The sequence below is a fragment of the Sceloporus undulatus genome, chromosome 1 (assembly GCF_019175285.1).
Source record: "Sceloporus undulatus isolate JIND9_A2432 ecotype Alabama chromosome 1, SceUnd_v1.1, whole genome shotgun sequence".
Classification (NCBI taxonomy): Eukaryota; Metazoa; Chordata; class Lepidosauria; order Squamata; family Phrynosomatidae; genus Sceloporus; species Sceloporus undulatus.
Window position 1 is genome coordinate 112,481,782 of NC_056522.1, and position 24,641 is coordinate 112,506,422.

The 24,641-nt window shown below is 40.1% G+C and overlaps 1 protein-coding gene across 1 annotated transcript in view; it reads right to left on the bottom strand.

Moving 5' to 3' along the window:
- CRYBG1 (crystallin beta-gamma domain containing 1) overlaps window positions 1-24,641 on the bottom strand; it is a 148,320-nt gene that overhangs the window by 123,091 nt on the left and 588 nt on the right. The window lies entirely within an intron of this gene.

Genomic DNA, 24,641 nt, shown 5'->3' on the forward strand with positions numbered 1-24,641 from the left:
TTTCCTAGCTAACACCTCCATACACACACAAACCTGTCCATGATTACCCAAGCAGTACCAGTGACACCTCTTGTTGTGACTCTGGTTGCTTCCCCACTAGTAATAGTCTCTGGGATTATCATAATTTGTTGACTCAGCTATTACATAGATAGTGTGTCAGTGCCTACTCATTTGTGCTGCACAGGGCCAGGGTTCATTGCCCTGATAGCTTCGTGTGGTGTACTGCACATTTTAGATATATTTGCATTCAGAGGCAACATGGCATTGATTTGTCCACACTGTTTTGCCTGGAAAATCGGGCTTCAGGTCGTCCCTTTGATGGAGCTGCAAGCCAACAGCACCATACTCTCTGATTGCAAGTTGTAATGAGCCCAACTGGCCACAGAGCCTTCCAGTCTAGAACAAAGAAGTAATAGTAATTCACTGGCTGTACTTCTATGTACATATGGAATTTGCCAAGGCATGACATCTTGAGCAGCTGCTAGGAAGGGAAGATACAGTACAGCACACTGGGGGGGGGGGAATGGGACCAAAAATTACACATAGAATCATAGAATCGTACAGTTGGAACTTGAAATGACAGTGCTATAGCAAGAGTTGGAATTGTCAGGTGGGAAGAAGTCAGGGGCTTCTCCAGCACAGAGTACCTCTTGACTTCTACAGCCCATCTGCATCAATGCTCCTTCTCCCATCCCTATAATGGCATGCAGTCCCCACACTCAGGGGATTCTCCTGAGTTTCTAGCCTTTTCCCGAGCAAACAATGACTCTTTTTGTGAAGTCGAAGGCTTTCATGGCTGGCATCCATAGTTTGTGGGTTTTTCGGTCTATGTGGCCATGTTCTAGAACATGGCCACACAGCCCAAAAAACTCACAAAAAACAATGACTCTTTTTACTCCAGAGAATCACTGGATCTGTGTTTCACTTGTTTTGGCCCAGTGTGTCATCTAAACAGGTCAGTACACAAAATGACTTGTTTCTTTTCATCCGCACGGACATAGCCTATGTCAACTTCATTCTTGCTCCTCATCAGTCATATTGCTACCTGTAATATGAAAACTGTCTACTAGGGTCAATGGAATATTTGGCAACCATGGCTCAGCATGAAATCCTAGGGCATGTGATGACAATTTATCAAATAATAAAAGTATTAACCTGAATTGGTCCTTTTAATATAAAGCTTTGTTATCTTCTCCATGCAGCATATTGTAGAATTTTAGAAAATTTGCTGAAATTTAGGACCTATTCCAGTGAAAGTTGAATATTTTCACACACATACTCAACTCTTAGTCAAATTACATTTCAAAGTGCTTACCTGCAGCTATATTCAACAGGCCATGCATGTAATTGCTGAATACCTCATTATATTTACAGTCTAAAACTGGGGTTGTTCATCTTCATTGACAATTATCTTGTGCATAAATAGATACTAAACTAAGAAGTGAACCTAAACATTTTTTTCCTTTCTCTTCTGGAAAGACCCACAACATTTGCAGATGTTGTGTGTCTTCAAGTCATTTTCAACTTATGGCAACCCTAAGATGAACCAACAACAGGGCTTTCTTGGCAAGATTTGTTCAGAGGGGCTTGCCATTCATTTCCTCTGATGAAAAATGCATCGCTAAAGTTATTTCTCCAAAGTCTGCTTTTAAAAAAAAAAGTCTGAAAACCTTTCTTAGGCATCTAGTTGTAGAGAGAAGGATCTCCGTAACACAGGAACTGAACAGGACGAAACTAGACAGGTGTAGCACACAGGAAAGGAACAGGCTTCAAAAATATAGACATGTCTTCTTCCATTAACCAGAGGATTAAGGAGGAAGATAGACCTCGATCTAATACATGACACAATCTCTAGGGTCCTCAAACTTGTGAAGAAGGCTTAGGTTCAGACAGGTCACATCATTACATATGTCCTATAATAAGTAGAGAAGAGAAATGAATACAGAAAACACACTTTCACCAGTCAACAGAGAAGAAGGCTCTCTGCATGGATCTCCACTTGCATATCAAACTCCATTTATCTTTCTACACTGCTCAGGTTTAGCACTCTTGAACAGGCAGCTGAGAGTAAAGGCAGCAAATCTGTCACAGAGAGATGGAAAGCAGATAGAGGAGAAGACTGAACAAACAAAAAAAAGAGCTAAGTGGAAAAGGAACTAGTCTGACTGCTACTGACAGCAAAAATTAGGTTCATTTCCATCTTTCAAAAACAAAATAAAATTATGTGAAGTCGAAGGCTTTCATAGCCAGCATCCATAGATTTTTGTGGGTTTTTCAGACTATGAGGCCATGTTCTAGCTCTACAGGCTAATGGTTACTCCAGCTCAGACATCAGAAGGGCTGCCAGATCCAGAAAAATCCAGAGGAGTGAAGACAAGCAACCACCCAAAAGGAAGGTATTTTTACCATACATCAAAGGAGTCACAGACAGAATAGGGAAACTGGTGAGGAAACACAACCTCCAGACCATCTACAAACCAACCAAGAAAATCCAGCAAATGCTGCACTCAGCAAAGAACAGGAGAGTCCCTCTCATGGTCGCAGGAGCTGTGGACAAGTCTACATAGGGACCACCAAACACAGTGTACAAACACAAATCAAGGAACACGAGAAACACTACAGACTGGGTCAGCCAGAAAAATCAGTGGTAGCAGAACACATTATAAACCATCCTGAGCATAAAATTCTATTTGAAAACACTGAAATTCAGAATGCACAGGGAAGCCATTGAAATCCATAAACACCTGGACAATTTCAACAGGAAAGAAGAAACTCTGAAAGTAAACAGATTTTGGCTACCAGTCCTGAAAACACCAAATTCAAGACCCAGGAAATGCAAATGAAAACCACTCAGGGTGAGTGGGATTTCCAGCAGACAACGGATCATTAAGTAAATGGACGCGCTGTAGGCCTTGCCACTCAACAACAGAACAATACACAAATTAACATACAAATCACCTCCTGTCAACCAACAGTATATATACCCCACTCTCTTCCATGCCAGCATTCTCTGAAGATGTCAGCCACAGCTGCTGGCAAAATGTCAGGAATAAACTCTTCTACAACACAGCCTCATAGCCCAAAAAACCCACAAAAAAACTAAAAATAAACTAAACTTACACCTACATTCAGAGGAATAAGTCTGTATGCTTCTTTTTTTTGTTGATTTCACTTTATTTCTAAAGCATTCATGACAAAGCTTGCATCTGTTCTGTATTCACAAGAGATGCTGTGAATGCTGTTTTTATACGCAACAGAAGCTATGTAACACCCCTATTGTATAACTCTTATACACATCTAGCCATATTGTCCCAATATGACACACCAAGGTCCTGTCTGCACTGGCATGGGGCCAGTTTTGAAGATGCAAAACAACAACAAACATCCCATTTACTGAGAGCCAGTATGATGTAGTGGTTCGAGCACTGGACTAGGACTCTGGAGACCAGAGATAAAGCCCTGCTCAGCCATGGAAACCCACTGGGTGACCTTGAGCAAGTCACACTCTCTCAACTTTAGAGGAATGTAATGGCAAATTGCCCTGAATTAATCTTGCCAAGAAAACCACATAACACGTTCACCTTAGGGTCATAAGTCAGAAGTGACTTGAAGGCACAAAACAACATCCCATTTACAATGATGGAATTTAATGCAAAATTAAGTCCATGTACATCACAATTTTATGCAAGCTTGTATAAAACAAATGACCTAGTAAGTGGCAAAACCCTAAGAAAGGGTTTGTATTTCTTGGTTGAGTTAGGAATGAGCAGAAGAAAAGTGGAGAAGAATTGCAGTTGCTAAGGTTAAGGAGTGGTATATTTTCTTTTTAATAGGGGGTTTAAGGCTGCACCAAATGATGCAGAAATACTGAACACCACAAGCAGAAAAGTGAAGTCCTGTACTAATAAGATTCATGGAACTTTGGGGACAGTGTTTATGTGTCAGATTCATGTTGAATTGATATTGCTGGTTAAAAGCAGTATTGATTAAACATGAATCTGACACATACACACTGTCCCCAAAGTTCCAAATATAAATTAAGATTTAAAGTGTAGTTTTGTTTGTAATATTCAATTAGCCCCATAGAGCCCAGAAAAGGTCCATGTGAATAGAAGAAAGCTGAGGCTTACTTCCAGAGAAATGTACACACAACTGAAGCCTTTAACCTTATTTATAAATTCTAAGGAGTTTTACTGCTAATGTTCAGAATCAGTTACAGAGACTGAAATATTGGAATCTATTGTGTTCTGTAGAATAGATAATATATTCCCAATTTCTATCCTATTTGACAATATAATAAACTGGGATGCATATTTGCATGCATATATGGCATGCATATTTGCTATATGGGAAGCTGAAATAAAACAGGGAGTTCAACAACCACTGTATTAGAAGAGGTTTGTTAAAAATCTGGTCACAGTGTAAAAAGATGTTCTATAATAAAATACCACTTTGGGCCTCTTTGTAGGAAGCCCATTTTGGTAGATTTAAAAGCTTAGGACACCAGTGGATAACGTATGAACAAGTATTAGAGAATGAAAATGGAACAATCTTGAAATCAAGAGAAAGATTAGAGAAAGAGGGTGTAAAATTAGATTGGTTCACATATATAAACAATTAGAAGAGAGATCAAAACTGGACCTTAAAATAGAAGGAATAGAAAAAGTAAAAAATGAACTAGATAAAATATTGTTTGAAAGTGGAAAGAAAAAGATGATCACGAAATTCTACAAACTATTGTTAAAAAGAGAACTAGAACAAGAAAGCTTAAAGCACTTAATGATTAAATGGAGTCAACTTTTCCAACATAATACAGAGATAGAGAAATGGGAAAAATCTTGGCAGAGAACAAATAAATTTACTTTAGCACAAAATCCAGCCTCTGATTAAACACCTCCAAAGAAGGAGACTCCAATATGTGTGCTCCCAAAGTATCAGTTGGAACAAAATAAGAAGGAACTAAATGGTTGACTTCACATGAACAGACCTGTCATGAGGTGGAAGCTGGCTTGGCAACTTCATTGTTTTTTCTACATTTGTGTGATTTCTAGTACTGAGCCTATTGTCTCTTTGCCCTGAATAGCATACACGTATTGTATAGAATTAACTGAAAGACAGAATTCAACCTTCATTTTTTTAAAAAAAATATACATTGCCATTATAATACAATATACCTTATAGATCTTATGAATTTTGACGTACTGAATAGTTTCCAGTACTAAAGTAACTTTAACATGCTGATGCCACCACTACCTTAGCTGTGTTATTCTATTACTGTTTAAGTGAATACACACAAGTTGTAAAAACAATTTGGGAAGATAATCTTTTAAAGTCAATGCAATTTCTGTGGTGAAGTTCCTTTGTCAAGGTATCTTCGGTAAAGACATTAATAACACAGACATACAGAAAAAGGAAAGTTATCCATGTTAGAAATGGATTTGTTTAATGTTCACATTAAAAACCTGCAGATCTCTGTAAGTAGCAACCAGTGGGTTGTGGAAAGAGCAAGAAAGGTACCTTGGCCTGCCTTTTGAGGGGTTAGGCATCCCCTTGCTTAGACCAGAGGCTAACCCTGAAAGTAACCATATACACACAGCAAAGAGGAAAGCAGAAATAAAGAATGATTTTATAATTCCTATAAAGAAGAATATTTATATAATAAGAGCTGTTCAACAGTGAAATAAGCTGCTTCAGAGTGTACTGAAGTCTCTTTCTTGGAGGTTTTTAAACAGAGGCTGGATGGCCATCTGCCAGTAGTGCTTTGCCTGTGTATTCCTGCATGGTAGGGGCTTGGACTGGACAGCCCTTGTGTTTTCTTCCAGCTCTATGATTATATGAGTATTAACTGTTTGCGATAAGAGTGAAAAACATGATCTCTATTAAAATGTTTTTTCAATTAGTTAATTTCCATGCAGATTACTTGGCACTGGTAGGTACTACGCTTCTCTACCTTGCATTCTCTGCTTTTACAGTGCCTATGTTATATACAAGGAGGTCCCTATGGACTGTAAACAACCAGACTGTTATAAAAAGCCAGGTGAGCCAGATAAGAGAAAGCAAAATGCAGCAGAAACCTAGATGGCATAGCAAAACAAGGCATTCACCTGCCATGGTCTGAAATGTGTTCTGTACATACATCATGGTATTGTAGCATCTAAAATTAACACGTTCTGAGGTAGATTTGTTTCACTTTTCCAGCACTGGAAAACCTATGCCCCTTCTCTTCTATGTCTTATTACAAGTTAATGATTCATTAATACTGGTGGATGTCCACCTTGGCAAACATTCCACATTCACAGTCTTCACAGTAGCCCTCTAAGTCTACTGGTTTGCTCTCCATCCAATCTTCTCCCATGTCAGCAGAACTGGCTTTATATGTTGAAAAATAAAATCTCTTCTTTAGGAGCATTATGGATAAGAAGCATAGATGAGACCCCGTTAAGTTTCACCAAATGGCAACTTTTGTCTCAGTAAGAGGAAATACCATTTGTAAAATATTAAAACATTCATTGCTTAAAACTTTCATTATACAGTAATGATATTTCAGGTCTGAGCCTGTTCAATTCCTGTCTCAAGAACTGAACTATGGCCTTGCGCCAAGCCACAAATACAGAATAGCATGTTACTACAGCAAGCTATAGTAGCAGTTTCCAACAATACAATTCTACCTATATCTACTGTTCTCAGAAATATATTCTACTGAGTTCAATGGGGTTTTCTCCCAGTTAAATGGGCACAGGCCTATCTAAGTGTAGTGATCAACCCAGAAGAGAAGATCAAGTATCTATGTAAATTCTGAAATCATTATGAGACATGGGTGGGAGGTATGGAAGGAAACACATTCACACCAATTCTAACATCTGGAAAAGAAGTCTAAAATTTCAAATTTTAATTTATTGCCATTCAGTAGAGGGGAGGGATCTCACAATCCTCGCTGACAAAGGTTGCATATATTTTTCTCTGACATGGATATACCAAGTAACATTCCCACCGAAATCACTAGACTTTAGTATTGCCTGACTTCCTAGGTGGCAATGGGAATTACACAGTGCCTTATTTCTATATGCCAGTTTCTGACATCCCATGGATCTTTCCCTAGCAGGTTAGCAAGAGGTGGGCTGATTTGTGCTGAGGTCCTCCTTGTGTGGTCCTCCCTGCCTCCTGCTTAGTTGGTGTTTCTGGTTCCCACAAAAGTATTATACCAAGAACAGACATAACAGAATATTTTATCAAATTAAAATGAACATATCTTTATTTTACAAATCCCAGCTCATTTCCTGAATTTCGTCTGCTGAAAACTCTCAATGAAAAAGAAAAAAATATCAGAAGATTTTCTAAAACTATCTCAAATAGCTATATGCCCCTCTTGGTTCACCAACTTATTGCCTTTGTCTCATGATAGTGCATTGTTGCTGTGGTTGTTGTGTGCTTTCAAGTCATGCCTTACTTATAGCGACTCTAAGGCAAATCTTTCATGGGGTTTTCTTGGCAAGTTTCCTCAGTAGGGATTGCCACTGCCATCATCTGAGGCTTAGAGACTGTGACTTACCTAAGGTCAACTAGTGGGTTTACATGGCCAAGCTGAGATTTGAACCCTGGTTCCAGAATCACAGTCTGATTCCACTACACCACACACTCTCTCTCGTGACAATGTGTTATGAAAGTGCATAAACACTCATATATATTATATAATACATGATAATTAATAATCGATTGGAGCTGTTTGTCAACCTGTTGCAACATGCAGCATGACAATGAAAAATTGTCAGTATATAAGTGTCAGTGTCAGTATATAAGTAAATATATCAAAAAATACTAAAAAATACAGCAGTAGTCCCCAAACTTTGCTCCTGCAGATGTTTTGGACTTCAGCTCCCAGAACTCCTGACTGATGTCTAAGTTGTCTGAGGCTTCTGGAAGTTGAAGTCCAAAATACCTGGAGCACCAACATTTGGGAATCATTGATATACAGAGTACCAACAGGAACAGCTGTGCTCCTCACAGACTATAATCAGCACTCATTACTTTTGTAAAACAGAAAGATTTATTTCAAGCAATAACCATTCTCATGCAATACTGATCTCTGATTACTTTCAGTGCAGTTTTGCACACATATGTTTTGAAGTAGTAAGTCCCATTGACTTCAGTAAGATAAGTGGGTATAGAACCGCAACCTAAGTGGGATGACACTCCCAATGCTTGGTAAAAAAAAATCAAAAGCTATGAATGTATAGGAGTTGATTTTACTAGAGGACCAATGGAATCTATTATATGAAGTCAGATATGATTAGATATGCATAGAACACGTGCCATTTTTAAAAACCATAATAACTGCACAACAAAACCCACTTAGGTTTACAACTTATAGAAACTATGAAACATATTGTATATCTTTTCCTTTTTTTTCATAATTAGATTTTCTTATGGAAGTTTTGAGAAACAGCCTGAAATACTTATAGCTATTAACTCACCACTGAAATCCCTTTTTATTTTTCCATAAGCATCTGAAGATCCTCATGCTTCCAAGTCTGTCTCTCTAGAATTAAGAGTAAATCTACAGAATCATAGGATCCTGGCCGCACGAAAACAGTATTCTGCTTCCAACTGCAACTAACAAAATGTCTCTAGAGTGTTACAAAGTAGGTAATAAAGTGCTGGGTCCACCCTATTTTTGTTTGTGTGTTTGTGGGCAACAGGTATTGGAAGTCACCCAGCAAGGGAGGAAAAATGTGATCCTCCAGATGGTTATGGCTAACAACTCCTGTCACTGTAGTCAATGGTGAGAGATTATGGGCTTGCAATCTGAAAACATCTGGAAAGACAAAGTTACCCTGATCTACATATTTACATTAAATGTTAAACTTAGCTATCATTATTTTGTCACTAATAAGCCTACCTTTGCCATTAATAATTTGTTGAAGCTATCTTAGATATGGCTGTTACCATATCATATACGAATTCCATCTACTTATTATATGTTGTTCAAATAAACACATTTTGGAACAGGAGAGTTGAAAAATAGCGATCTTAGTATAGGAGTCCATGGATATAAACCCTGCAGCCCCAGCAGAGCATTCCAAGAAAGAGCGCAATTTCAGTTGCATGTCCCACATGCCTAAATGAAGTCCACCAGCTCTAATTCTTTTTCCTGTGATTAAAACACTTCTGTAATATGCAGACAAATTTAGTGAAATAACATAGATTGCCCACTGTACAAAAAAACCAGTGGATAAAGTGCTCACAAATTCTTACCAGTTTCCATATATTATCTATATAAGCAAATCTCCACAAGGTGGGACCGGACAGTTATTAGTAGCAATGCCATAACTATTACGAATCCCAGGAACAGAATTCATGAAATAATAAGGGCAGCTGTTATTCCCTAGTAAGAGGTGATGTTACATTGCAAGAAATACTTGTTTTATTTTATGTATCTGGCTACTCCAGAACAATCAGTTTCTTCTAATTTTAATGGGTAGAGTTGTTCTCCAATTTATCATAAAAGGGTACAGATTTAAATCCATAATCATGACTGTTTGACAGCAGCAAGAAGGACCTATCTTAGCTTGTAACTGACACACTTTTAAAATGTGTCTTGTGTGAAAAACTGCCTAATATCACAGTTTGTTACATGAAAATACTGAAATATATAAATACTAGAACTGTTATAGCCAGATGATTGATTGGTTAAATTTAACACATTCTGCTCAACCAAAAAAAGTATCCAATCTGTCGGCACATTTTTAGACGTCAAACGTATTTTAGTATACATGCCTGCAAAAAATACAAAATGCAAATGTTACTGCTGAAAGCACATTTTGTTCTGTATCTGGGATGCCTCTCTTAAGATTAATTTAAAGTAATTTTAAAAACAAATAATTTTTTTCTTGAAAACACTGTCTCGTTTGCAGATTTGACGGTAATAAACTCAGATTTCTTTCATTAGTAACAGTGCTTATAAATTCATAAAATCAATATGCTTATTCTAAGCATGTTCCTTACAAGTTTCCCTTTTTGAAATATAGAAAATTAGCTCCAGAACTGAGCATAATTACTTTATTTACAAGTTTAAATTATGAGGTTTCCTTTTCTCAGAATACTGCTAGGCTGCCAACCACCAGTCCTAACCAAAACTTTAACCTCATAGCTGGATGCCAAAGCTTAGAATGGAAAAAAAGACACTCACCCAGTTCCTGAAGCCTAAAATGATGCCACCTACGAAAATTTTTGTCACTAAAACAATTGGGGCCATGTCTACACTAAGGGTATACCTTACTCACCCTGGTCTTGCTGCATTCTGTCCATATGACATACAGCCATATCCAAAGTAAAACTGTGTTTTAAGCCATTAATCCTGTTTAAGAGCACCCACAGTTTGCTCTGGGGTTTCCAGGAAACTCTAATATGCCTCCAGGTCTCTTGGCTGTTTGGACAGTTCATTCAGGTCTGATTCAGCCCGATCCAAATGTCCAGACAGCAAACATGGCACCATCTCCCTTACTATATGCTGAGCAGTGTAGGGAAGGGGATGGATCCTCTTTGGAGCCACTATCGCCACCACTTTGCTGAACAAACAACTTCCTGTGAGAGCCTGGTGATCATTGTCACTTCTGCTGGAGCCAGAACTGGACACCCATACATGTGAACAACAAGGAGGAGGTTGAGTGACCCACAGGTTTCTTCAGATGGAGGGAAAGACCAAGAAATTTGAAGGCTGGTTGGCTTGCTGCCAGAAGAGCTCCTCAGTGCAGATGCTGGAAAGGATAGTCTCCACTTCAGCCCACCTACAGAGCATACATGTGATTCTTTGGTTGGGACTCCAGCCTTCTTCAATAGGCTTCCCCACCCTGCCTCCCTCAAGTCATACACACAGATGCTAGCATTGTTATGGGTTACTGATTTTGGTGTGTGGACACTTTATATTTGCCACAATCTTCAGGTGGCAGTTTGGGCACTGAGCTGAGGTGGGGAGACTGAGGCCTGTGTGCCAGTTCCACACTTTGGGGGTCTCCTTGGGATCTTGGGGGTTAAAGCGTTTTGGGAAGCCCCAAGTCAGGAAATCAAACCTCAGATGGCAGCAGGAATCATACAATGGCTTATGCCTGTATGAATCCCAGTTACTGTCAACTCATGGGTCATGAGGTGGTAGGCACGTCATCCTATCCTAATATCTATGTAATAATAATAATAATAATAATAATAATATTTTATTTGTATTTCCCTGCCTCTCCCGATGGATTGAAGCGGGGTTACAGGCTACTAAAATCAGAATACAGTCGGCCCTTCTTATACACGGATTTAAGCATACACGGTTTGAAAATGTTCCAAAAAAGTATAAATTTACCTTGATTTTCCATTTTTTATAAGGGACACCATTTTGCTATGTCATTATATGTAATGGGACTTGAGCATACACGGATTTTGTTATACACGGGAGATCTTGGAACCAAACTCCAGCGTATAACAAGGGTCCACTGTACATACAACAATCTTATAAAATACGAAGAATAAATATAACATCAATAGCTTATCAAACCATCAGACATCCAGGGGCAAGGGGAGAATATCGTTGTCAGACAGGCAGATTGGTTATCACTCCTCGGGGGGGGGGGGGGCTTGGTGAAAGAGCACGGTTTTAAGTCTCTTTTTAAATGTTTCCAAGGGGGTTGTGAGACGGAGCTCATCAGGAAGACTATTCTACAACCTCGGGGCCATTATTGTAAAGGCCTTTTGAGATGAAGAAACATATTTGGAAGATGGTGTTTCCAATAAATTTTTACCAGATGTTCTAAGTGTGCGGGGCGGATCATATGGGGAGATGCTTTAAAATCTTATATGCTTTAAAATCTGTCACTAGTAAAGCTGTAGTCATTTCAACTCCAGTACTTTCCCACATATGTGTGTTAATGGGGGGGTCTTTCCTTCTAAGTCCACCCTATCACTGGCCTGGTCAGTGTCAGAACTGTTACAAATTTAGAAACTGTACATTATTTGAAATGCCACATTGTTGAAAAAAATTATGTTCAGACTGTTATTTTTGACAAGCTTCAATTAATCCTTCATCAAAACACAAACTCTTGCTTATGCCCTGAAGCACTCTTCCCACACTTTTAGTAATGAAAGTACAGCAAAATACTGTGAAAAATGAGTAAAAGAAATGCAAGCATCATAAGGCAATTTGGTGTTTTAAAGTCAATCATGTAGGCTTCCTTTTTGTCTAGGTTAAACATGTTTCTTTATTCACTTACATCCTATAACTATACTCTATAAAATTGCTTTTGCCCCTATGCCAAACCAGTATGGAGGCCTATTTCATTTTCTGGTGAAATGTTTATAACCGTTTTTCAATATGTTGATAGAGAAGTTCTGGCACAAGCTTAAACAAGGCCAGAAATAATACTAGGGCTGCAGCTCTGCCTAATTTAAAGCACTGAGAACTCTTGTTATTGGCTTCAATAAAAGCAAGGGCTGCACAATGAAAATGCCAATAATTCTTGAAGAATTAATCAGGTGACTGCCATGCACTGGGAAATATTATTATAATATGACTAGACAGCTGTAGTGTTATCCTCTTACTGCTTTGGAGTTCCCATGAACTGTCTTGATTGCTGTGCAAGGTTGGAAGAAGAGTTAACATTTTAGAACTGAAGTGCAGCTTAAACAGGCAAAACCATACTAGCACTGCAACCCTTTTTAACATACATTATGTCCTGTATGTCTTTGCTGTTTGAACTGCACCTATGCAAGCCTACTGTAATTTTAGTTGCTAGGACACCAAACCACAAAACCCATGGTTCATTTCTCTACCCTGTAGACCTGCCTCACAGGAGTGTTGTAAGAATTACTGGATAATGCAAAGTGTTTTGAATGCTCAATCTTTTCTGTCTAAATAATGCTAAACATTATTTTTTGCATTTTCACTGCTATATTTTAAGACTTCGTTCCTGAATATAAAGCTGTGACCATGCTGAGATGGGACTGTCCTAATTAGTCTACTTTGAGGCACAGAAAGTGAATTTAAAGCTTCTTTTCTAGAACAGTGAACATAATACAGTACTTAAACTATAAATATTTCCTTCATATGTTTTCTGATGTTTGGTCTATTTCCTCCCGTTATTATTCTGAATCAACTTTAATATTGCCATTAAAAATGACAATGGAATAATCTTAGGTGGCACTGCATTTAACTTACATTTATACCTTAATCTGATTTTTCCTATTTCAGTGCACATGTACTGATTATGCCTGAGCTTTTGCAAGCTTCAAAAGGTGCATTTTTAAAGTGTGGTGTACAAACATGGGCTAAAGTATTTGCCCATTCAAAGTGAGAGCAAAAAGATTTGTTTTATTCTGAACCAGTTTTGTGACATCATGAGTAAATATGATTGGCTGCACAGCACAGCAGAACACAGAACTGTGAGCTTAACATTGTGATGCTGTTATGCCCTCATACTGAGTTTAGGATCCCAGATTGTCTGAGATGACCTAGACAGAAAGATGAATTATCATTCCCAATAAGTGAGGTGTGTGACTCAGCCAATGTCATCCAGTGGGTTTCCATGGGTGAGTGAGGAATTTAACCTTGATCTCCAGCAGGGACGTAGCTAGGATTTTAGGAAGGGGGGATTTTAGGAAGTCCAGACTAAGTGCCACCATTATAATGGGGCTTGGGTGCAGCGGCGCAGCAGCACACACCATTCATTTTTCAAATGGAAGGGGGGTCCGGACCCAAGAACCCCCCCCCCCCCCCGGCTACATCCCTGTCTCCAGAATCATAAACTCATTTCTTGCCAGAGTTGGAACCTAAGTATCAAATAGCAAAGGGTTTTCCAGGAGTACACCAGCAATGGACCTGTCCATTAATGGTCACAGTGACCCTGTTCAGTACAGGATATCCCACTGTCCCCAGGTAACACAGTCCCACAACCATCAACATTTCAATTTATATGAATTCAGCTTCAGTCTGTCCTCCCTCATTTAGCCAACAACAGAATTCACCAGACACTAGAGATATGAGCTAACAGCTGTTCCTCAATCTGATAAATACAGAGCACGGTGTCATCAAAATACTGCCAGATGGTTCAGAGTGAGATGTCATCCATGACCACACCAAACACATCTATATATTTTTAAAGTCTTGGCAGGAAGATAAAATCCTGTGGTTGGCCTACACAATGGCTCTGATAGTATGGAACAGTAACAGCAACCTTTGAAATTAGTCACGCAGCAGGTAACAGACTCCTGCAACTCCATCCTTTTTCTATCAACACAGAAAGACTGCTGAGAGGACCAGAAAATCTAACAGGTTACATTTCATTGGTGCCTCTTGTAAAAGATGAATGAGAACTCCTAAGTGTTTCCTTTCCATTGTTGGGCCCAAAACCACACAGAGAGAAAAGTTGGCAAATGGCAGTCTTCCAAATCTGTTTTTAGCTCCCCTCAACCCTCCTGACTCCCCAACCCTCCTGATTCTATTCATGGACAGAAACAAAAAAGTGAACTGCCTCCAGGAGTGGCAGTTCACCTGTAATGTTTGCAAACCTACTAGTGCTGTTTAACATTAGAAAACTGGTCCCTGACCCAACCATAGTTACCCTTCACCCAGTCTTCAGTTTGTTTAAAATGGGCAACTTTGAAACAGACCTAGAGTTTTCAAATTCATTGTCTAAAAACAATTTATTTGTTTGGTATCTGGAAAAAAGTATCTTGCTGTAACATGGGCCCTCTCCAGATGGACAGTTTCATATGCACCCTGTACGTACTAGGGTTACTAGACACCCCCAACCCTAGTACGTACAGAGTACGTACAAAATGGCGGCGCCCTATCCACATAGGCACCGCCATTACATTACAGCTGCGCTGCCTCCAAACGGAGCGGCGCGGACGTGACATCCTGGCGCCATGGAAGAACGCGTGTGGCGCCCTTTTCGCGGCGCCGGAAGGAGCTCCATTTTGGAGCTCCTTCCTGGGTTTGTGTCACTGGCACAGCCTTTACATGGCTGTGCCAGCAACACAAAATAGAAAGGGGCCAAGTGGCCCCTTTCTCCTTTTCCCCGCCGCTGTCGGGGTGTCCTTGGGGCTTTAAGCCCCAAGGACACCCCGTTTCCAGGCCGCGGGGAAGCGGCTTTGAAAAGTGGAGGATCGGGGCCTCGGGGCTGCCGCTGTGGCAGCTGAGGCCCCGATCCGTCGAGGAAAGGGGCAGGTACAGGCCGCCCCAAAGGGGTGGTCTGTAAACCGCCCTGTTTTACCTTTTGGTAAGGATACATGAATTCTTGACAATGGGATCAATAGACCCCTTACCATTGTTGAAAATACTGCTGCTGAATGCCAGAATTTCAAATGGGAGAACACCAGTCATGTGGGACTTTATCTTGGATGAGTTTTCCAGTCTGGCTTATCAGAAAGACTCAATTAGATTAAATGTGAGGGGAGGTATTTCCTAGCTTTCCCAACCTGCCTGCCTTCTTTCTCTATTTACAGTAACAGTAGTCAAGGACAGGTTCAGGGTCTAGGGAATTATATTTGAAAATCAGTTTAACATTTAATTTAAAAATAATAATGATCTTTGTAACACATGGGTGGAAATCATGTGGCATACTGTATGCTGTTGAGCGGCAACTCTCAGCATCCCTCCTCTCTGGCTACACTCGCTAGGGTTACTGGGAGTTGCAGTCCACCACATGATTCCCTCATGGGCTATAGCATTAGGGAGAAACTTCAAAATGACATGCCAACTTGGAAAATGTGTCTCAGGATTTGAAGGTGGACACCAGGCACTCAGCTACACTTGCTTCATCCTCCCAGACACCATTCTAGATGTTATTTGGTGACAGACTTTCTACTTCTTTGAATTCTGAAACTAGGCTCTGAGAGAGTTCCATCTTTCACTTCTATTGGTGCCAAAGAGAAGCTTGTTTCACCCTGGGAAAACAACTGCACCAGTCCAAAGTGAGAAACTTTTACAAAGATTTTGAATGACTCCAATAACTATCCCTGGTTTTTATCCTGCATTCTTTCTTTCTTGCAAGATTATCTATGACCATTTGACCAATGCTAGTCTGTACTAGCAGTAGTACCAATATTTGACAGGGCAAAAAAAATGTAAGAATAAAAGAATTTGGAAGAGAAATATTAACACTGTACAATCACCATGTTTCAAATAATGGAAACCCAATGTTTCATTTCCTGGGAACTTTTGGATCAGTTTGGGACAGTTGTTTAATAGTCTCTTCTTCTTTGCCTTTTTTCATCCTTTTCATATGCAGCAGCCAATACCTTTTCAGTGCAACAACTCATGGAGTTAAATCAGACTTATGGCCAGGTATTTACAGGACTAGAGGCTTAAATAGCCATGCTAGATTTAGCCAGGTCTAAGTCCATTTTTGTGAATATCAATGCCACATACAGAAATTAGAATAGACTGGGGTTTTCCAATTTCACACTGCTTCAGATTATCAGACGAGGGACGTCCCATCCCTGTCCCATCATGTTCCCACAATTGTGGGAAGGACTTTCAGACAGGATTCGTGCTTTACCCATCCAGGACGCATGAATGACAGCGATCATGGAAAAGGCTTTCAGATGTAGTCACACAGATCCTGTCATTATTCTGCCATTACCTGTCATTAAAGTGACATTGGCCGGCATTTTGCATTAATGGAAGTTTGTATTAACGGACGTTTGCGTTAATACAATGCCACTTTAATGACAGATTAATGATGGGATCGGCGCTACAATATGAAAGTCTTTTGCGTCATTGCAGTCATGGACGGGTTAAGGACAGGATAAGGACAGGGGAACGATCCTGTCCCTATCCTGTCCCTGTGTGAAAATCTCCATAAAAGGCAGACTCTCTACACGAAGTGTATGAGTGCCTGTGAGTGGTTAGAAAACAACATGGAATCATTATCAATCACAAAAGCCATAGAGAAGGAAAGGAAAGAGACAAGAAACTAAACGAAACAATGTGTTGCATTCATGACACATAACATAGATAGCTATATGCATGGGGTCCCTTTTAAGCCTGGTTCAGATATGTCATTTTTAAGTAGAAAGTTATCTTTATACATAATGACTTCAGGTGATAGTGAAGAAAACAGTATAAATATCAGAATTATAGGAAAATGTGGTTCCCCATCTAATCACTCTCCAAAATGTATCTTGGTAAATAGAAACATTTACATTTGAGCTGCTATTGTCTTAAAAACAATAAACAGTTGCACAAGTCAGACAGTAATGAAATGGTATGACCAAGATAAACATCATGATATCGCTAAGATAAAAGACACACTGAGTTTGAGAAAGAAGAGCATGAAATTTATAAAATAGTTGCTCAACTATTTTTATGGTCATGCTATATAAGTGCCTAAGTGTTACTATTCATTGACTTGGGCTTCATTCCCACTTACAAATAAATCGCGTTGCAATCCGAATCGATGGATCGGTTCGGCAGCGGAGTGTGGTTCACACTACATTTGCCCCGATCGCATTTTCTTGCTGTAAAATAAAATAAAATAACCCACTTGTGGTCACACTGACGAATGAATCGATTCAATTTAAACCGTTTCCTGTGGGAGTCTCTCAAAATAACCCACTTGTAGTTCACATTGGCAAATGAATTGGTTCAATTTGAAGTGTTTTCAGCGGAATGTTTTCTCTCTGTCCATCACTGCAATCACATTTACGTACTTCTGTATGAGGGTCGAAGAGTGAAAGGACACAGGTTGTTAATTTCCGCTTCCACACCCGGTGACCCCTTGTCACATCATAATAAATCAATTCCAATCTGTATCTTATTCATACCGACACTGAATTGATTCGTGACTTTGGTTCACATTTGTGTGGGATCAATTTATCCAAAAAGATACAGAAAAAAATCAGTGTCAAAAAGACGCAGGTTAAATGGGTCTAGCGCATAGCCCCCCTCTCTGAATCGCTTCAGCGATTCAGTTCATGTGCAAACCAGGGTCATTTAAACCACTTCAAACCAATTTGCAAACTAGTTTAAAACATAGTGGGAATGAGGCCCTAGTTTTGTCATTAAAAGACAATAAATGTAGAGGCATATGAAAAATGTAGTTGGCAACTAGAGCTTAAGAGTCGATGAAAAATGTATTTAGGTTTATTTGGCTGGACTGATCTCCACAGGCCTCTCCAGTTTAAGTCATTCTTTCCTGGGAGTAAGACTCATTGAATTAAATATTCAGAGGGTCAAAATATTCATTAGAGTCAAAATATTTTTTAAGGATCCTCTCCCAGATACTGTATTTCTTCAGTGTCTACTAAAGAATAGGAGTCTTTGGTTCATAGTACCGGGGGGGGGGGCTATTACAGAGCCCCTTGGTATCCACTGGGGTTTGGTTTCAGGACATCTCATGGATACCAAAATCCATGGATGCTCATCCCATTAAATATAATGGCATATAAAAAGGCAGAATCAAGGTTTGCTTTTGGGAATATATATATATATATATATATTGTAAATGTTCTGAAGCTGGGGATGTTTGAATCCATGGATAAAGAATCTGTGGCTATAGAGGACCAACTATATGCACAAATTCAGATTACACTGCAGTCCTGTGTAAGTGCACATAACATTATCTGAAGTCCAACCAGAACCAGTTGTATTTAAGTGTAACAATATTTAGCATAATGGTCAAAATGCAAGCTTCAGTGTGAACTAGGCTTTTACACTTTGATCAACGACATAAAAAACAAATGGTCAACTGTGGGAATGTTTGGGGCCACAGGAGATTATGAAGATCCACACCCACTACCACCTTTGGGAGTATTCCCCCCATATACCCTCTAGAAGGTATGGGTGACAAATTTTGCTGTGTTTTGGGGGGTGGCCACATTAGTCTCAGGAGAGACTTTTACAGCAACATGTGAGGAGAATTCATGTCCTATTCACTTGATGTTTTAGGAACCAGACTCTCCTTGGCCTAAAATGGGCTTGAAGAGGCAAAAAGGCATGGCCTTTGGAGGCCATAAAAATTGTTCCATGGAGGCCTTGAGGGGACCACAAAAAAGAGCCTGGGAGCCACACTTTGCTTACTCCTAACCTAAAAGCATAGGCAAAGGAAAACCACTTAAAACATGTTAGATACATTTTACAAGCTCCTTTTTCACCCAGAATGTCTCTTTCCTCCTCACATGTGACAGTTATACCTACGAAGAAAATAATTTACAGACATATAAAACACACTGATTAAAAATCATCTCTAGGATAAAGATTATTAGCAAGCAATAACATTCACTACTAAGAGCATACATTTAAGGTTTTACATGTATTTGGTCTGGCAGGACAAGTATAAGGAAGATGATTGTATTTAACCACTAATCGGTTATTTTTATAGACATATATTTTAGACTGATAATTCTCTTTGTTTTGAGTCACTTCTCTTCATGTCTAGATAAGATACACTTTGAGCTAAAATCCTTGTAATGAGTGCTTCCACTCTAGAAAAAAATGCTTTTGGTTAAACAGAAGCCAAACCTAAGCCCACCATTGTTGGCAATGAGTCTTGTTGGAAATAAATATAACAGTACCCTTTGTTCCAATTCATTGTCTAATTCTACTAGACTCTGAAGAATATGAAGCCTCCAGCTGTATGATCTCCAACTCTGAGATGGGCATAATTGACATCAAAGTGTCCTAAACCAATTTTGTCCCTATCCTGTTTATTTAAATATTTAGTTTACCTCTTCCCAAATGTCTCTCTAGGTCAGTACTCTTCTGTATTATAATCTTGGGAACATTAGAGCTGAGGCAAGGAGCTGGGCCAGATATTCTAGTGTTCAAGTCCAATATTCTAGTCTAAGCGATCTCTAACTGATGTCCTCCAGGTACGATGAGCTTTGATTTTCATCATCTTCATCAATAAAAAACAGCCATAGGAGATGATGATGGGAATTGTGGTTCAAAGAGATCTGGAAGGCACTAGGTTGGGAAAGGCTGCTTTAGCTGCTGCATCAGGCTGAGATGAGAATGAATTCGCTTTCCAAAGCAAACAATTCAGTGATATGTGAAGTCAAAGACTTTCATGGCCAGCATCCATAGCTTTTTGTGGGTTTTTCAGGCTATGTGGCCATGTTGTTACCCATGCTGCTTCATATAAATTTTGGTATAAATGATAACCCTTAATGACCCCTAGATGAACTCTAATAGCCTGTCCACCATTGCCAGCAAGGCATGAGGACATGCACACACACCCCTGAGGGGCACCCACATCATCATATCTAGAGAGTCGCATAAGGGATTATCATATGACCAGGAAGAGCAAATATTTGCCTTCCCTGAGGCTCTTGCCCCCTCCTTGGGTCTGTTGTCCGAGCAGCTTAAGACCACTAAGACAATCAGACAGGGACATCCAGGTGAAAAGCAAGTAATTAAACACCTTTGTTCTCACCATCAAGCACCTTTGCCAGAGGCAAGATTTTGCCTATAAATATCATCAGATTTGCCTGTTCACTGGGCCAGTCTGGATTTCAGGGGGAAGCTCTGTCCCCTTGAACCCTGACCTGGCTCCTGGCTCCTGGCTCCTGGCTCCTGGCCAGTCATTCAATGGCTGAGCCTCATACCATCCTCATCATATTCCATTTGGATTCCTGGAGGGAGTCTACATTCTGGTACGTATCACCCCAGTGATGCCTAAAATCCTATTCCATGCTAACCTATGCTTTTCCTGAGCCTTGTATGTGTGTGTGTATGCTAGTGAATCGTATGTGCTTTTCCCCTTATAAATAAATTGGTTATTAATTCTAGAAGTCTGTCTCAGCTCTATTTATTGGGAGACCCTGGTCTACTCCGTATACATATCGGGAGGGCGATTTCGGTGGGCTCTTGTAGCCAGCCCCTCTTGCAATATTTGAGCTAATAACAACATAATAAAATTCCCCTACGGAACCTTGGCTACAATGTTCCAGAAGAGTTTATTCCTGACGTTTCACCAGTATCTGTGGCTGGCATCTTCAGAGAAATGTTGAGGCCTGAACATTTTATATTAGTACCTGCTCCATACAAGATTAAGAAAAAATAGAAATAAAGCAAAATAAAGCAGGGTAGACAGTGGCTTCAGAGTTGAACTCCAGGAGATTTTGAATCCCTACTCAGCCAAGGACATCTACTGGGTGACTTGTGGTCTCCTCCAGCTCTATGGTTCTAAGTCATACTCTCTCAGCTTCAAAGGAAACCAAGGACAAACCCCCCCCTAAATAAATCATGAGGAGGAACAACAATGATAGGATTGCTATGAGTTAATTAGAAGGCACATGAACAACAACAACAGCAACTAAAAACAATAAATCTGATTACTGTTAAATCATTGATTGTACATAATACAGACAGTGCCTGGTCATGTTTCAAAGTCTTTCGTATTCAATCATTCCTAATAATAATTGTTGTAGTAGCAGTAATTATCACTAATCATCTTGCTGTTAAATCTGGTAGAGCCATAATCATTATCACACTCAATATGTCCCATACTCAAGGTATGTCCCAATGCATTAAACAAAACTTAACTGCCAAGTAATTGTGCATGGGATAACAGACTTATATGGAAATATTTCCTTCTTCATATTTTCCTATTTTAAATTGCATTTTATAAGTTATTTGGGATAGCAATATTTTTTTAAAATGAACATTAAATATAAATAAGTAAGGTGTATCTGCTTCTGAACAAGCATGAGTACAGTTTAGGGTATTAGCATATCAAATAATAAACATCAAAGAAATCATGTGCCAGTTTCCAAATAAATTATAGTAAGAAGTATGTTATAGTCACAGCTGGCAGTTGGCTCAGTAAAGACAAAAGAAAGTAATTCCCAATAATTAACCTATTTGGGATTTACTTCTAGAACAGTGGTTCCCAACTTGTGGGTCGGGACCCCTTTGGGGGTCAAATGACCCTTTCATGGGGGTCGCCTAAGACCATTGGAAAACACCTATTTAATTACAGTTATGAAGTAGCAATGAAAATAATTTCATGGCTTTGGGTCACCACAACATGAGGAACTGTATTAAAGGGTCACGGCATTAGGAAGGTGTTCTAGAAGATGTTCTAGAAGATGTAGAAATGGTCACTAATTTACATACGGTAGTTCATGACAAGGATTAAATGAAGAAACCGAATACAGGTTATTCAGTTTCTACTTGCCACAATAACTAAATGAAATCTTCCTATGTAGAATGCATATACCTCTGAGTACCAGACACCTGATGCAGCAAGAAGCAGCCATTTCTGCTATGTCGTGTCATGCCTGTCTTCTGAGTCCTGCAGATGAGCACTTCTGGATGCAGAAGGAGGCAGACCACAACTGGCAGGTCTTTGTGTTTTACTACAGTTCCCATCAGCCCCAACCACAATGGGTATGATGAAGATTATAGTCAACACACCAGAAGGCTAGGCTGGTGGAAAGGTGGTCTAAATCACTGGAATACCAAGCATTTGGTTGCTTTTTTGTTGTTATGTGCCCTCAAATCTACTCTTACCTATGGAGACACTGGTCCCTTCACACCACATAATTATAGCACTATTATTCCACTTTAATTTCATTGTTTCATTTTATGGAACCCTGTGGTTTGTAATTTGAAGAAGCACCAGACCTCTCTGTCTGAACATTATAAATACTAATCTCAAATTTCCATGAGATGTTGCTGTGTCAGTTAAAGTGGGATGTAGCACTGTAACTGAGCAGTGCAAACACAGGGAACATTACTCAGAAACATTTATTCAGAAGTTTGCCATTGCCTTCCTCTTAGACTGAGAGAGTGAAACTGGCTCAAGTTCACACAGTGGGTCTATGGCTGAACATGTATTTGAACTGAGATTTCCTGGAGTCCTAGGATGCATCCACATTGTAGAAATAATGCAATTTGACATCACTTTTAGTGCTGTAGCTCCATCCTATGGAATCCTGGGATTTGTAGTTTTATGAGGTCTTTCACCTTCTCTGTCAAAGAGTGCTGATGCCTCACAAAACTACAAACCCCAGGAATCTGCAGGATGGAGCCACAGCAGTTAACATGGTGTCAAACTGCATTATTTCTACAATGTGGATGCACCCCTGGGGTGAAGGCAATGGCAAACCTCCTTTGAATAAATCTTGCCAAGAAAACCCCACGATATGTTCACCTAAGGGTTGCCTTAAGTCCAAAATGACTTGATGGCACACAGCAACAACACAGATGCACCCCTAGTCCAAGACTCACACTGCTACACTAAGCAGGCATTTAAGCAACTTTATTCTACTTTTACCACCTGATAAATATAGTCAGTTCATTTCTGAGCCCTTTTTCTGAAGAAATGTTACATTTAAGCGCCTGGTTCATCTCCACTATGGAAGGTGCTGCAGAATCTCTAATGCTTTAAATGATGGGCGTTTTTAAAGTTTTGGCTGCTTTTCCCTTTCTAAGGAGAGCGTGGAGAGACAGCAATCTTTAACCGGAGGGGTGTGATGACAACAGCCTGGGTTACAACAAGTCTGGGTGGCTGTGAAAGTGGCATGGAGTCAGCAAATAAAGGACCAAGGGAGTGACTGTGGGGAGCTGTGGTTCTCAGTTGGGGTTGTGTAGATGTTGTTGCCCCAGCCAGATTAAGCTCGTATGATATATAAGAACACTGAGGCACAACGCTCCATCCCAATATCCAACTCTGACAGAACTCTGGGATGACACAAAACACAAAATGCTGCATCTTTAAGGCTAGTGGAAGCAGCTGCTTTTGCCTCTCTTCTGCAACGAGACTGCATTTATCAGAAGAAAGGATGGAAGAGGGGAAAAAGGAGGGAAGGAAGGAAGGAAAGTTTTGCCCATCAAGAATGTGTCATTGGTTGAGGGCAGGAACACCTGTCAGAATAGCGGATGGCTTGTGGGGAGAGAAAGCAGAGATTCACAATGACCACATCTGCACTGTAGAAACAATGCAGTTTGACCCTGCTTTAACTGCCATGGCTCAATGCTATGAAATCCTGGAGTATGTGGTTTTGTGAGATATTTAGCCCTCGCTGTCAGAGAGCTCCAGTGCCACTGTTGTTGTTGTCGTTAATTGCCCTTGAGTCGATTTTGATTCATGGAGACCCTGTGGATGCGACACCCCCAAGAGCTCCACTGCTGTGCTCAGGTCCTGCAGGCGCAGGTCCATGACCTCTTTGATCAAGTCCATCCATCTGGCATTTGGCCTTCCTCTCTTTCTTCTGCCTCTCTTTCTGCTCTTTCTACCTTCCCTTGAGAGCCAGTGGTGGAGTAGTGGCTGGAACGTCGGACTAGGACTCTGGAGATGTGGGTTCGAATCCCTGCTCGGCCATAGAAACACACTGGGTGACCTCGGGCAAGTCACACTCTCTCAGCCCCAGAGGGTGGCAAGAAGCTTGCTCAGAAAACCCCATGACAGGTCCTCCTTTGCACTTATGAGGACCTCAGGTCACCCTGGACACCAGTCACACCCTCTCAGCCTCAGAGGAAAGGCAAAGAAACAAGCCCAGAAAACCCCATGATATGAGGGTTATAGGGACTGCTGGCCATCTTAGGCAAGTCACACTCTCTCAGCCTCAGAGGGTGGGCAAGGGCAAAAAAACCCTGAAAAAACCTCCTATGAAAACCCCATGACAGTTTTGAGGCCCTTGGGCCACTCTGGGTAGAG